Source organism: Mauremys reevesii, linkage group 24, assembly GCF_016161935.1.
Source record: "Mauremys reevesii isolate NIE-2019 linkage group 24, ASM1616193v1, whole genome shotgun sequence".
NCBI classification, from domain to species: domain Eukaryota; kingdom Metazoa; phylum Chordata; order Testudines; family Geoemydidae; genus Mauremys; species Mauremys reevesii.
The window spans coordinates 18963268-18976660 of record NC_052646.1 but is presented as its reverse complement, the minus strand read 5'-3'; the positions used below and the strand labels follow the sequence as shown (position 1 = coordinate 18976660).

The following is a 13393-nucleotide window of genomic DNA, read 5'->3' as shown; positions in this document are numbered from 1 at the left end:
TCCTTGTTTTAAGATCCAAGGGTTTGGATCGGTGTTCACCAGGGAATTGGTGGAGGAGTCTCTCAAGGCTACCCAGGGAGGGGAAGGTTTTGCGGGGGAAGACAGAGTTTTCCAGATGACTCAGACATCTGGATGGTGGCAGCAAAACCAGATCTAAGATGGTAATTAAGCTTAGGGCTTCTCATGCAGGTCCTCATATCTGTACTCTAAAGTCCAGAGTGGGGGTGAAACCTATGACATTCCCCCTCTCCTCCCCACCTGAGCCACTGACTGATCTGATCACCTTACCAGAAGCAATTAAAGTATGTGGCATCATCTCTTTGAGACTAGCTGACGCTATTTGCTGAAAGGAGGTGTAAAAGGGTCGTAAACATCCTCAATCAATCTGTTCCCCATCCTGTTACCAAACCTTTCTCTATTTCTGTGGGACCTATTATGGACCGACATGCATTTTTGCTTAGTCCAACTTCTGTTAATCTATTAGGAAGAGATTTATGATGTAAATGATGTTGTACTATCTATTGTACACCAGATGGCGCATTCTTAGACGTTCCTAATGAGAATACGAATCTGGTACTGGCCAGTCCCCAAACTCAGCAGCCAGTTCAAGTAAACACAGGTCTTGGCAATGACCTTGCTCATTTGTTATCGCAAGGTGCCTGCTTGCCTTTGGTCTCAGCATGCTAGCGAAGTGGGGCAGATTCAGACTGCGGAGCCTGTTAAAATCCTGGTTGACCCTTCCAAGGGTACCACAGTACCCACTGCGCCCCAATGCAGAGAAAGGTAGAGCCCCAGTAATAGATTCTTTATTGCAGCAAGATATTATTGTTCCTGTGATTAGCTCTTGTAATACTCCTATTTCCCCTGTAAGGAAACCAGGGAAGAACATTTTTTGCTTTGTTCAGGATCTCCGTGCGCTTAATGCTGTTGTGCTGCCATCTTTTCCTATTGTTCCAAGCCCAGCAACTATTTTATCTTGTATTCCCTCCACAGCTACTTATTTTACTTTCTCTTCTGTTCCTATTCACCCCGATAGCCAGTATTTGTTTGCCTTTACCTATAAGGGACGCCAATATGCCTGGACTCGCTTACCCCAAGGGTGTACAGAATCACCTTCCTTCTTTTCTCAGATCCTAAAAAAGGATTTGAATGATGTGGTCTTTTCAGGAAAATCTGTGCTTATCCAATAGGTGGATGATCGTTTGCTTGCGTCTCCTTCCTTTTGATTCTTGTAAAACTGATACTGTGGTTCTGTTGCCTGCTCTTGCTTTAAAGGGTCACAAGGCCTCTCGGGAAAAGCTTCAGTTGTGCCAATCTAGAGTGCGCTACCTAGGTCACGATATTTCATCTGGGTTTCGTCATCTGTCAGAATTTTGTATTACAGCTATTTTAAAAATACCTAGGCCCGTTACTATATCTCAAATGCGAACCTTTCTTGGCATGACTGGATATTGCAGACAGTGGATTTTGGGTTATGCTGCAATAATCAAAACACTTCAAGAGTTAACTAAAATGGATGCCCCTGAGCCACTCTTGTGGTCTCAGGAGTCAGAACAAGCGTTCATAGCTATTAAACAAGCTTTATCTAGTGCGCCTGCGCTGGGACTCCCTGGTTATGCTAAACCATTTATTCTTTACTGTCATGAGCGGAATGGATTTGCTTTAACAGAGAAACATAAAAATAAACACCGTCCACTAGCTTATTACAGCACTGCATTAGATCCGGTAGCAACTGGCTTTCTGCCATGCCTCAGGGTGGTGGCAGCAGCTGCCCTGGCTGTACAAGGATCTGAATCTCTTGTTTTAGGCTCGCCTTTAACTGTTTCAGTACCTCATGCTGTAGCAGCTCTTCTGTTAAAATCTAAGGCACAGCATTTGTCTACTTCTAGACTTACCAAATATAAGCATATTCTGTTGTCTTCGTTTCATATTACTGTGGCTCGGTTCCCCCTTGTAAATCCTGCCCCTCAATGAAGAGCCTCATAATCGTGTATCTGTTACTTCTATTCTTACCCGCCCAAGGGAAGATCTCACTGATGTGCCTTTGCAAAATCCTGATCTTATTTATTTTGTAAATGGTTCTTGTTTGCGAAACTCTAAGGAAAAATGAGTTGCTGGTTATGCTGTTTGTTCTTTATATTCTGTTAGTAAAAGTGTTTTCCTTCCCTCTGTCTCTTCAGCTCAGATTCTGGGCTTGTGGCTTCGACACGGGCACGTATTCTGGCACAGGATCAAACCGTTACTATTTACACTAATTCTCACTATGCTTTTGAAGTGGCTCATAATTATGACGTACTTTGGAAACACAGAGGTTTCCTTACTTCCTCTGGTTCCCCCATTAAGAATAGTTAGTGTGTATCTGCTCTTTCGAATGCTCTTTTGTTGCTCAAAGTTGTTGCTATTGTACAATGCATTGCTCACCCAACCCCTCATAATAAAGTTACTCATGGAAATGCTTTGGCTGATTCAGCAACCAAGGTTGCGGCCCTTTCTGGCCCTCAGACTGCTTTTATTTTTGCCTTTATTAAGCAACCTCCACTGGCTTCCCTTGACGACCTTGCTAGGATCCAGGAAATGGCGCCAGAGACCAAAAAACATTCTTGGAGGGTTGCTGGGTGCACCTTGCACCCTGATCACCTTTGCCGCTTCCGAGACGGCCGCCCGGTTGCCCCGAGGGTGCTTCTACCCTATCTTGCTGGCGTGCACCACGGGGTGGCACATGTGAGCAAAGAGGAGATGCTTGCTGCAGTGGGATACGATTGGTATGCCCCAGGTTTTCCTTCTGTGGCCCAGCCCTACTGCCAACGATGTTCAATCTGCCAGCAACACAATGTTGGTAAAGCTGTTTAAACCAGACAAGCAGCCCATCCCCCTCCGTGGGGACCGTTTGTAAATATTCCGATTAATTTCATTCAAATGTCTAAATGTTATAGTTATGAATATGTATTGGTATTAGTTGATGTTTTTTCAAGCTGGGTTGAGGCTTTCCCCTGCAGGTGGGCAGATGCCAAGTCTGTGAAAATTTTGCTCAAAGACTTTGTACCAAACTTTGGTACACCTGTGTGTATCAACAGTGACTGTGGCGCTCATTTCACTGGACAGATTGTAAAAATTATGTGCAGCCTTGCAAAGACAACACAACCACCATCCACAATCTGCTGGGACAGTGGAACCTCACAATGGGATTCTGAAAAACAAACTGGCTAAAATTTGTGCAGAGACAAATCTCAAATGGCCAAATGCTTTGCCGTTAGCACTGATGAGCACGAGGGCCACTCCCAACCGAAAGACTGGACTCAGCCCACCTGAGATTTTGACAGGGCGCCCGATGCGACTTCCAGTAGCACCCCCACTGGCCATTGCTCATATGGACATTCATTTGATGGATGATATGATGCTTAGTTACTGCCAGGCACTAATGAAATGTGTTGTCTTTTTACTCTCAGGTGGAAGAAGCACTACCCAAGGACCCTGAACAGCCCTGCCACTCCTTGGAACCAAGAGATTGGGTCTACGTAAAGGTCCACCAGCTAAAGACTGCTTTGGCTCCATGCTGGAAAGGCCCTTACCAAGTCCTGCTGACTACCAATACTGCTGTGAAGTGCCAAGGACTGACCGCCTGGATCCATGCTTCTCACTGCAAAGAGACCCCTCCGCCTCGAGATGATTCGACATCAACTGCTGGTCAGCTTGTTTCTACTTCTTGTATTTCTGCTCCTCCTCCTGAGCAGCAGGAGAAAAGGACAAGGTGAAGGGTGTCAAAGTTAGACTCAGGACTCACTGTTTGTCAGACCACTTTGTTTTATTAGCACAGCACTCTGCTAATAACACCCTGTTTGTGTCTTGCACGGTGCTCACATTATCTATCTTATTTATACAGATAAAAGGGAGCAAACTTAACAAGATAACAAAGGAAGCAGAATTGGATACGTTTACCTGGGCTAGACATGCATATCTTATTTCCTTACGAACTATTACCGATCTTCTGTTAATGTTTCACCATTAGCTTAAGTGGACCCACTGTTTATGCCTTAATGTTTCTTTTCCTGACACCTGTATTCCAACATTTTTTAAATTTCTGCTTAAAGGTACATACAGCATTTCTTTAATCCATTCTTATTTTTACAATATAATTCATTCTACTTTCACAAGTGCTAGTGACCTCTCCCTTGTCCACTGATGAAATCATTGTGTCATCAGCATTTGCTACAGAAACCATAGCCCTACAAGGTAATGTGCTAGTAATCTCTCCCCTGTATGATGCTAAAATACAACAGTTCCAAGAAAGAAGAAGGAACACTCGTTCTGCTGAAACCACCAAGGTCCAGAAGTTCCTCACTACAAAAGACATTAAGAATTGGCCCTGGTGGCAAAGAAGGACTATTATAAATAGAAACAAGGGGAAGTTGTCACAGTATTTGACAAAGTTTGTTGGGAGGGTATGGGACAAGCAACTACCCTGGCAGAACAGTTGCTGTTCCAAGCTAATGATAGCTGTGTATATGTTAAAGCCACCACTTTGCTAGACATGCGTTTTAATCTCACTATGACTGCAGGAAATCACACTATTTCTTAGCCTGCAGACAAAGGCCTTCAATTAGACCTTAGGTGTCAGATTTCTTTTAATTGGACCACTTTGATACCAGACCAGTTTCAAAATTTACACTTGCTCCTACCAGAAGTTCAGAAAACTTCTGACTTACAGAGTCAAATCCATGTGCTTCAGAATATATATCAAATTGAAAAACACGCTTTTCATACAGCCTATAGAGTGTCTACTCTGTGTACTAATTATGATGCAATGTGCTATGTAATTAAGGCAATGAAACAACCCCAGCATATTATTATAATGGAGACATTACTGCTTGTATTGCTTTTGTTTAGTGTAGGAATATGTTATTGTTGTAAGGGATGTACTAACAAAAATGCCTTTCATGTTCACACTAATCATGCATTATCGTTATATCCATTTAAGACTTATAGGGCTGATTCTGATCCTCCTGAGTTAGAAACAGAAATACAAGGCTTGATGCAATTGGAGATTTAGGGTACATCCAGACTACTCGCCGGATCGGCGGGTAGCAATCGATTTATTGGGGATTGAATATCGCATCTCATCTAGACACGATATATCTGTCCCTGAACGCACTCCTGTCAACTCCGGAACTCCACCAGGGCAAGCGGCAGTAGCGGAGTCGACAGGGGGAGCCGCAGCCGTCGATCCCGCGCCACGAGGACGGGAGGTAAGTTGAAATAAGATACGTTGACTTCATCTACGCTATTTCCATAGCTGAAGTTGCGTATCTTACATCGACCCCGCCCCCCAATGTAGACCAGGCCTTAAGAATGTTTGTTGTGCTAAAGGAAGCACAAAAGGGGGGAGTGTGGAAGCAGGGAAAGAAAGAGAGGGTTTGAGTGCAGCCATTTAAGTGTCAGAGACAGAACAACTGTTGAGCTAAGTCTTAGCCTAATATCGCGAGACTTGTAGAAGCAGGACTCAAATCAGAAGTGAGTAGAAAACAGCAGAATAGTCAGTGTGACCGAGCCTTGAGATAACGATGTTTTGAGAAGAGAGAGAGTGAGAAAATGCTGGACTAGATAGCAAATAGTCTAAATAGAATGTTGATGGTTTTTAATTTCATGCATGTCGCAAAGAAGTACAAATGCTTGTGTGATTTTGCTTGTACTTTGGAGAAACTGAGGCAGAGATGCTCTCTGCCAGTTGTATCCTTCCCCTGCAATTGCTTGAATAAAGCTCTCTTTGATTTTGTTGCTTCCCACCTGAGAGTGGAGTTTTGTTTCTTTCACATGGGCAAAGGTCTCAGAGATGCTTTACACTTATCCTGGGCCTTCTCCACCCTCTGACAGGGATCACAAGACCTGCAATACTGTTGGACTGTGTCAAAGACCCCAGGCCAGTAACAGTTCTGCAGCAGCCTCTGCCTGGTGCGCCGGATGCCCTGATGCCTCCAAGAGGGGAATATTGTGGGTGAAGCACAGTAGCCTTCGGCAGTACCTCTGGTGAACCAGCAGCTGCCTCCTGGCTTTCCAAGGTTCATTTTGCCCCAGGCCAGCCCATTCCCAGTACAAGAATCCCTTCTCCCACAGGAATCTCTCCCTGTGATCCTCCCTAAGGGGTACTGCATTGCTGTGACCAGCAAGGGCCCTCAGCTTCTTTAAGGAGGGATCCTCCTGCACCTCCGTCTGGAATTCAGCTGCTGAGTTTGGGGCCACAGGCATGGTTGGCTGTGCCTCGGTTTCCCCACCTTGGGACAGAGTTTCAGGGCCAGCCCTGTTGAGCCCTACCCTCGGTGCTTGGCTCCCCCCCTCATTGGGAGGTCACATGCTGCCGGACCAGGACAGGGTGTCCCTCACTGGCTCTGGCTCCAGGTAAGGACCAGGGCACTCTGAGTACCATCTGGCCAGTCCTCCAAGTCAGTGCACATTAACACCTCTGTGGGTAGCTGATTGTGCATCCCAATGTCTTTCGGGCCCTCCTTAGCCCCCAGTTTCAGATGTATCCTCACTACAGGCACCTTGATGGGGGCCCAAACACTCCCCTCAGGGTTAGGTATGCATCAGACACTAGCTGTTCTGGGTCCACCACCTCCTTCCGGGCCAGTGTCACTTCTGCGCTTGGGTCCCAGAACCCCTGGATGCTCCTTCCCCCCACCTCAATGGGAATGATGTGGCGATTATCCCGCTCAGGTCCTCAGCAAATTGAGTGCGGGTGGTCTGGGCAGGGGTGGCTCCAGACCCCAGCGTGCCAAGCGCATGCTTGGGGTGGCATGCAGCGGGGGGCACTCTGCCGATCACCGGGAGGGTGGCAGGTGGCTCTGGTGGACCTCCCGCAGATGTGCCTGCGGAGGGTCCGCTGGTCCTGTGGCTTCAGTGGAGCATCCTCAGTCATGCCTTCGGGAGGTCCACCAGAGCTGCGGGACCGGCGACCGGCAGAGCGCCCCCCGCGGTGTGCCGCCGTGCTTAGGGCGGCTAAATGGCTAGAGCCGCCCCTGGGTCTGGGGCTGGAGCCTCACCTTCCCCAGCTGGCCTGGCCTGGCGGTCCCCTCCCCCTGTGACAGCCATGTCAACTGCAGCCCCTTTGAAGGCGGTGCCCTCTCTGGGGGGCTCCCACCCAGTTGACACCCCGCGGGTTCTGCTTTGCCGCCATTTCCTTCATCCTCAGGCACTGGGCCACCTTGTGTCCTTTTTGGCCACAGTAATTACATTTCAGCTCCTGCAGGTCCCACCAGGGGGGTCGGACTGGCCTGGCCTTCACAGGCACCCTGTGATGGGCTTCCTGGAGTCCCACCTTTGAGCAGTGGCTAGGTGACTCCCCTTCCATGGGGTCAATCTGGTTCAAATCACCAGCCTTCTCAAAGGCTGTGAGGTAGGCATCGATCTCCTCCTCCCCCCCCCTTAAACTGGGGCAACAATTTGGTGTCCAGATTCCCTGAAGAACTGGCATTTCGGAGACCTTCTTCACTTACTCCTGGCAGACCCACTGGGACCATCACTCCTTCAACTCCAGTTCGTGCTTTCGCTGTTCTGTATGGTCCCCTCGTTCTCTCTCTCTCTCTGTCCATTCTTCAAGTGCCAGCTCCTTCACTCTCAGCTCCAGCTCCAGTGTCTGCAGCTCCTCCAAGAGAAACCTGATTGGGGAGCTCCGTGGCTGACCGGGAATTGAAATCTAATAGACTCCCGGCTGCTACATGGACCGTCCCCCTGGCTCCTCCCAGGCTCTCCGGGCATCCCGGGGGCTCTGCTGGGATCTGGAACTTGTTTCTCAGACTGGTCACTCTACTAGCCAGACAATCAGCTGCTCCTGGGTGAGCCTCCCAATGCTCAGCCCTCTCTCCCCACACAGATGTGCCAGGTCCCTTTTAGGGAGCTGGTTATAGGCCATTTCCTCACTGGTTCCTCCAATTCCTTCATTTTATCGGTGGCAGCCACTCACTGCAGAGCCCCTCAGCTCGCAGCCAACTGTCTACAGGGGGCATCCATCTGTAGTAGGAAGAGACCCTGAAATATTCGGCGGCGTATCAGAGGCCTGGTATGAGGCCTAAGGCCTGGGCTAAAGTAATGGTCAAAACTTGCTAATATAAAGCAAGATCAGGTTGGGAGCAGGAGGCAGGCCCTGCTTGCAGAATTTGGCAAGCACAAGGCCGATGTTCCCAAGCACAGAACACGTTCCAGAAGGGTGGTACCAGAACACTCGATACCAGCACATTCCCCACAGATACCAGGAACATGCTGACCCATCCGAAAGAGGAGTTCAGGATGACAGGGTGATGGATGTTTTGATCGAACCAACATGTTTGTACATGATAATGGGAGACCCATGAACACATCAATGGGTGGCACCCTGATACCTCGGGGTGATGCGTATTTTTTTTTATTGGTGTATAAAGATGTATCTCACAAGGAGTTGTGCGGGGAGACTTTGGCAAACCAGTAAAGTGTCTAAAACCACTCTGCCTTATTGGTAAAGGCGGCCTAGTCAGCAAGCTGTAAATTGGCCATTTAGCATTCTCGGCTTGACCAAGGCAGGAGGGGAGGGTGTTTCGGGTGCCACAGCAAGGGCAGCTTGACCCCGTGTCCTTCCTGATAAGAATTGTGTTGAAGGTGCTGATACATGCATTTTAAAAGAGCAGGATGTGCCCCAGGAATGTCTATGGAGGTCTCAAGGCTGCAGACTCTGGAACAACCCACACCTGGTTAATCAATGATCAGAAGGAACCTCTTGCTGGATCACTGAAATTGCTCCTTAACAAGGTTTCTTTAAGGGACATGTCATTCTATTACTAATGTATAAATACGGGGAAAAAGCTTGAGATAGTTGGACTCGTTTGGGGACTATTTTGGACTCTCTCTCTCTGGATACATCTTGTGGTCCCCACTGGCAGACGGAAGATTTGGCCACCGGAAGCCCACCGCTGTGTCACTCGAGAGCCACACTCAGCGTCGGTAATTATCAAGGGTTGGAGGTGTTTTACTAATCTGTTGCAGACGTGTGTAAGTGCTTGAGACTAGTAAAGTTTAGTTTTAAGTGAAAGCACTCTTGTGTTGTCCTGTTTGTGCCGGCATCTATCGGTCGGATGGTCGTGTCTCCCCTGATTTATTTCCTGACACCTCCTCGCATAGAGTAAAAGTTACCAAGAGCTTTGGATTGAAAGAACCCCGGGTAATAGAGTGTCTTTGTCTGGCCAAGGGGGTAGTGGAAAGTCCCACCACTAACTGAGCTGATCCATTGTCACAGGCATACCTGTGCTAGCATAACTGTAGACATTGATCCGGGGAGCTAGGACCATGCTTTGCTGACAATAAACCTGACCAAACAACTTCACATCTTGATGGATCTTGTGGTCACTGGCAGGGGCGGCTCTAGGAATTTGGCCGCCCCAAGCACGCCAGTCCTGTGGCTCCGGGGGATCTCCTGCAGACGTGCCTGCGGAAGGTCCGCTGGTCCCATGGCTCCAGTGGAGCAGAGGTCCACCGGAGCCGCGGGACCAGCAGACCCTCCGCAGGCACATCTGCGGGAGGTCCACCGGAGCCACGGGACGAGCGGATCCTCTGCAGTCATGCCTGTGGCAGGTCCACCTGTCCCGCGGCTCTGGTGGACCTCCCGCAGGCATGACTGCAGAAGGTCCGCCGGAGTCACCTGCCACCCTGCCAGCAAAATGCCGCCCCAAGTGCGCGCTTGGCGCGCTGGGGTCTGGAGCCGGCCCTGGTCACTGGGTGGATCGCTCGAGGTCTGCTGGTCTGGCTGTGCACGCAGAGCTGGGACAGCACACAGGGAGACCACACACACGCAGCTGAACATCTGACGACACCACCAACCAGAGCCATCCAGTCCGTAGGACGGACTGGGGCAACTGCCCCAAGATCCATGCTTTGGGGGATCCTGGTTAGCAGTGGGCCTGGCGCCAGCAGCAGCAAGCGACCCAGCCCCAGCCAACCCCGCTTCGCTCTGCCCTGCTGGATCCTGGGGTCGCTTGAGGGAAGGGGTGAAAGCTGGAAACAGGTGGGGCAGGAGCTTGGACCAAGGGGTGGAATGGGAATGGGCAGAGGGCGAAGTAGGGGCAGGAAGAGGTGGGGTGGGGCCTTGGGGAAGGGGTGGAGTTGGGTTGGGTGGGGTCAGGCCCGGAGTGGGGCATTGTCCCGGGACCCGAACCCCCCTAGGGGCGGCCCTGCCACCAACCATCCTCTGCTACCAAGTTGTCACAGACTCATAGGACTCTCTCCTGGCTCCCCGTGGTCCTTGGGAGGAACCCCCTTCAGTGTGACAGCCCTTCTCGAGGGTCCATTCTCTCTCAAGGTGTCATGTTATTAATGTGAACTGGGACCGTATAGATCGTTGTTGCAGTGGAGGAGCAGGGGGCAAGTGAGTTCCCCACCGTCCCAGGGGTGGTGGTGTCGATCTTCAGCCCTGGGGTGGCAGGCCCCAGCCTGGGGGTTTGGGGCTCTAACTACAGGCCCCGGAGTCCATCCCTGGGCCCTGTCCCCTGGGCTTTGGGCTCTGTCTCCTGGCCATGGAGCGGTGGGCTCTGGCACTGGACCCTGGCCATGCAGCAGTAGGCTCCAGCCCCAGCTCATCCCTCCCACCCATGGCTTCCACTGCCTCCCTAAACCCCCCATCCATCCCTCATCGCCCCTGTCCCCCACTGCCTCCCCAAGCCCTCCATCCAGTCCCCATATCGCCCCTGGCCTCCACTGCCTCCCTACCCACCTCCCCATCTGGGGCTTAATTTGTCCCCTGGAGCGCTGGGGTGAGTAAGTCTGCAGGGAAAAGGGATACGTGTATGTTTGTCCCTTCTCCCAGCAGACTTAGGAGCTAGCTGGGAGGCTGGAAAAAGCTCAGGGGCTGACTCAGTGGGTGGTCTTGGGCTGGAACCCCCATGGGAAAAAATAGTGGGTGCTGAGCACCCACCAACTACAGCTGTTTGGCGGCTCGGGGAGCGGTGTGGGGGAAGATGGAGCACAGCAATTGGCGGGGGAGGGGACCTTTGGGGAAGGGAGCAGGGCGAGGTCAGGGCCTCAGTGGAGGGGAAAGGTGGAGGCGGAGCAAGGGCCGGGTCTCAGGGGAGGGGGCAAGAAGGGGTGGAGTGGGGGCAGGGCAGGCAGAGCTGGGGTGGAGCATTTCCTGGGGAAAAATAAAAGTCTGCACCTATGGTGGAAAGAGCTATTGATGTACAGGGGTCACTTTTCACAGCAGCAGGCTGCCATTAGATTAGCACAACAGAGGGCCTGGGTTATTTCCTCTGGAAGAAGAGGGACTTGACCGGATCCCTGTGGGCTGGGGCCAATAGCGCAGCAGCCATTTGGAATATTCTTAAAAGCCAAGAACATGATGAGAAATTGGGGCAACTAGAGAAGGCCACTGGCACAGCTAACCCAAGTACAGGCTGGAGTTGGTGAGTTACATGTTATTTCCACCCTTAGTTCAATGACCCAGAAGTTGCTGACAGAGGTGGTGTTGAATATCACTGAGGCTGGGCAGGCATTGCAGTGGGATTTAGCATGTTCAGAAATTCAGGATTTCCTGAATGACCAGCTGATGGCCATTTGGAGTGATCTTGAGCACCAGGCTTAGCCCACTGTCCTTACAGACACATCAGGAGTACCATCTGATCTGTGGCCACAGGGACATACTTGGACACTTTTTCTGGGTGGAAGTGTGGACATTCACAGTGCTCCTTCCAAGCATTTGGACCGGTTAGGGGGGTGTGGGCTCCCACATACCGAATCCTGCCGGGTCCAAGAGGAGGATGCATGTGGGACTGGATTATTCACTGTGACATCTGGGAGATTAGACCGCCTGGTATGCCTAGCCGATTTATAGTCAGTGACATTTTGGATAGGAATAGGGAGTCAATGGACATTTTGGCTGTTAGAACCCCACAGCTTCGGTGTATCCATAAACTGAAGCCAGGGGAAGTTGTCACTGTTCATGACAACGTTTGCTGGGAGGATAGAGGAGAAGGAACTACCCTGACAGGAAACCTACTTTTTCAAGCTAATGATAGCTGTGTGTATGTCAAATCCACCACATTGCAAGATATACATTTTAATCTCATTACCACTGCAGGCAATCATATTGTTTACTGGCCTGCAGATAGAATTTTGTAAGTAGCCTTAGTTTCCAGATACCCTGTAATTGGACTAGTTTAGTACCTGAATGGTTTCAAGATTTGCTTTCATTGTTCCCAGAGGTTCAAAGAATCTCTGAAGTAAAAGGGCAACTTCATAGGCTTCAAAATATATATCAAGTTGAAAAGAATGCCTTTCATACAGCTTATAGAGTGTCTACTTTATGCACTAAGTGTGATATATTGTGCTTTGTCACTAAAACTGTACAACAACCCCATCATGTTGTTGTTATAGGAATGTTATTTTTCGTATTGTTGTTATTTAGTTTAGGATTATGTTGTTGTGGTAAAGGACGTGATAATATCAATACCTTTCATGTCCATGCTAATCACGCATTGTCATTCCATCCAATCAAAAGCCCTAAGGTTGAAACATTTGATGTAGAATCTGAGATCCATGGCTTAATGCAAATAGAGGTTTGAAAATATTTGTTGTACTAGAAGTACAAAATGGGGGAGTGTGGAAGTAGAGAAAGAACTGACAGGGATTTGTAGGGGATCTTAATGCATGACAGTCTGTTAGCAAGAGTCAGGCTAGCTGTAACCCTAATAACACGAGATTTGTAGAAGCGAGGATTGTGTGAAGCGAGTGGAAAAGAACTGTGTGAGAAATTGTTTCGACCTTGTGTAGATAATGTGTAGATAATATGAAATGTAGACTGGAGTCTCTTAAGTGAGAAAAACAAGATATCAGGATGACCTATGTACAAACACAATGCAGCTGTTGCTTATTATTGTCTGTAACAAAAGTATAAATGATGCTGTAATTGTTTACCTGTTGAGAGACCTGTCTAGGAAGGGGAGACCCTATGTCCTAGTGCGCTCTCTCCCTGCTGTCGCTGCTAAACAGAATAAAGTATCTGACTTTGCTGCACCCAACCAAAAAGTGAGAACTCTGTTATTCTCCGACAGCCAGCAGGACTAAAAAAGCAAAAGTAATAACAACAAAAGACAGGAACGTTCACACCACCTTATTTGTGTTTCTATTCCGTACAGGTCCAGGAAAGAATAGAGAGAAATGAACATTATTTTATTATTGAGTCTGCAAAACCCCCTACAAAAATGAATGACAATAATTTCGAGATGGATCTGTGCATATTGCTTTCTTTCTCCTAAAGTTAATTCAGTATTTTAGGATTCAGGAAGAATTCTCTGAGCGGTGCCAGTGAGCTCTTTGCAGCTGCCCCACCCCAGAGGTGAACGCGTCTCAGCTCTGGGTAAGTGATTAGTATCTGCAGCCTGTACAA

The 13393-nt window shown here is 49.2% G+C and overlaps 1 protein-coding gene across 1 annotated transcript in view; it reads left to right on the top strand.

Annotated features, from left to right (window-relative positions):
- Positions 1–13393, top strand: part of LOC120390226 (myeloid cell surface antigen CD33-like) — an 83260-nt gene that overhangs the window by 49935 nt on the left and 19932 nt on the right. The window lies entirely within an intron of this gene.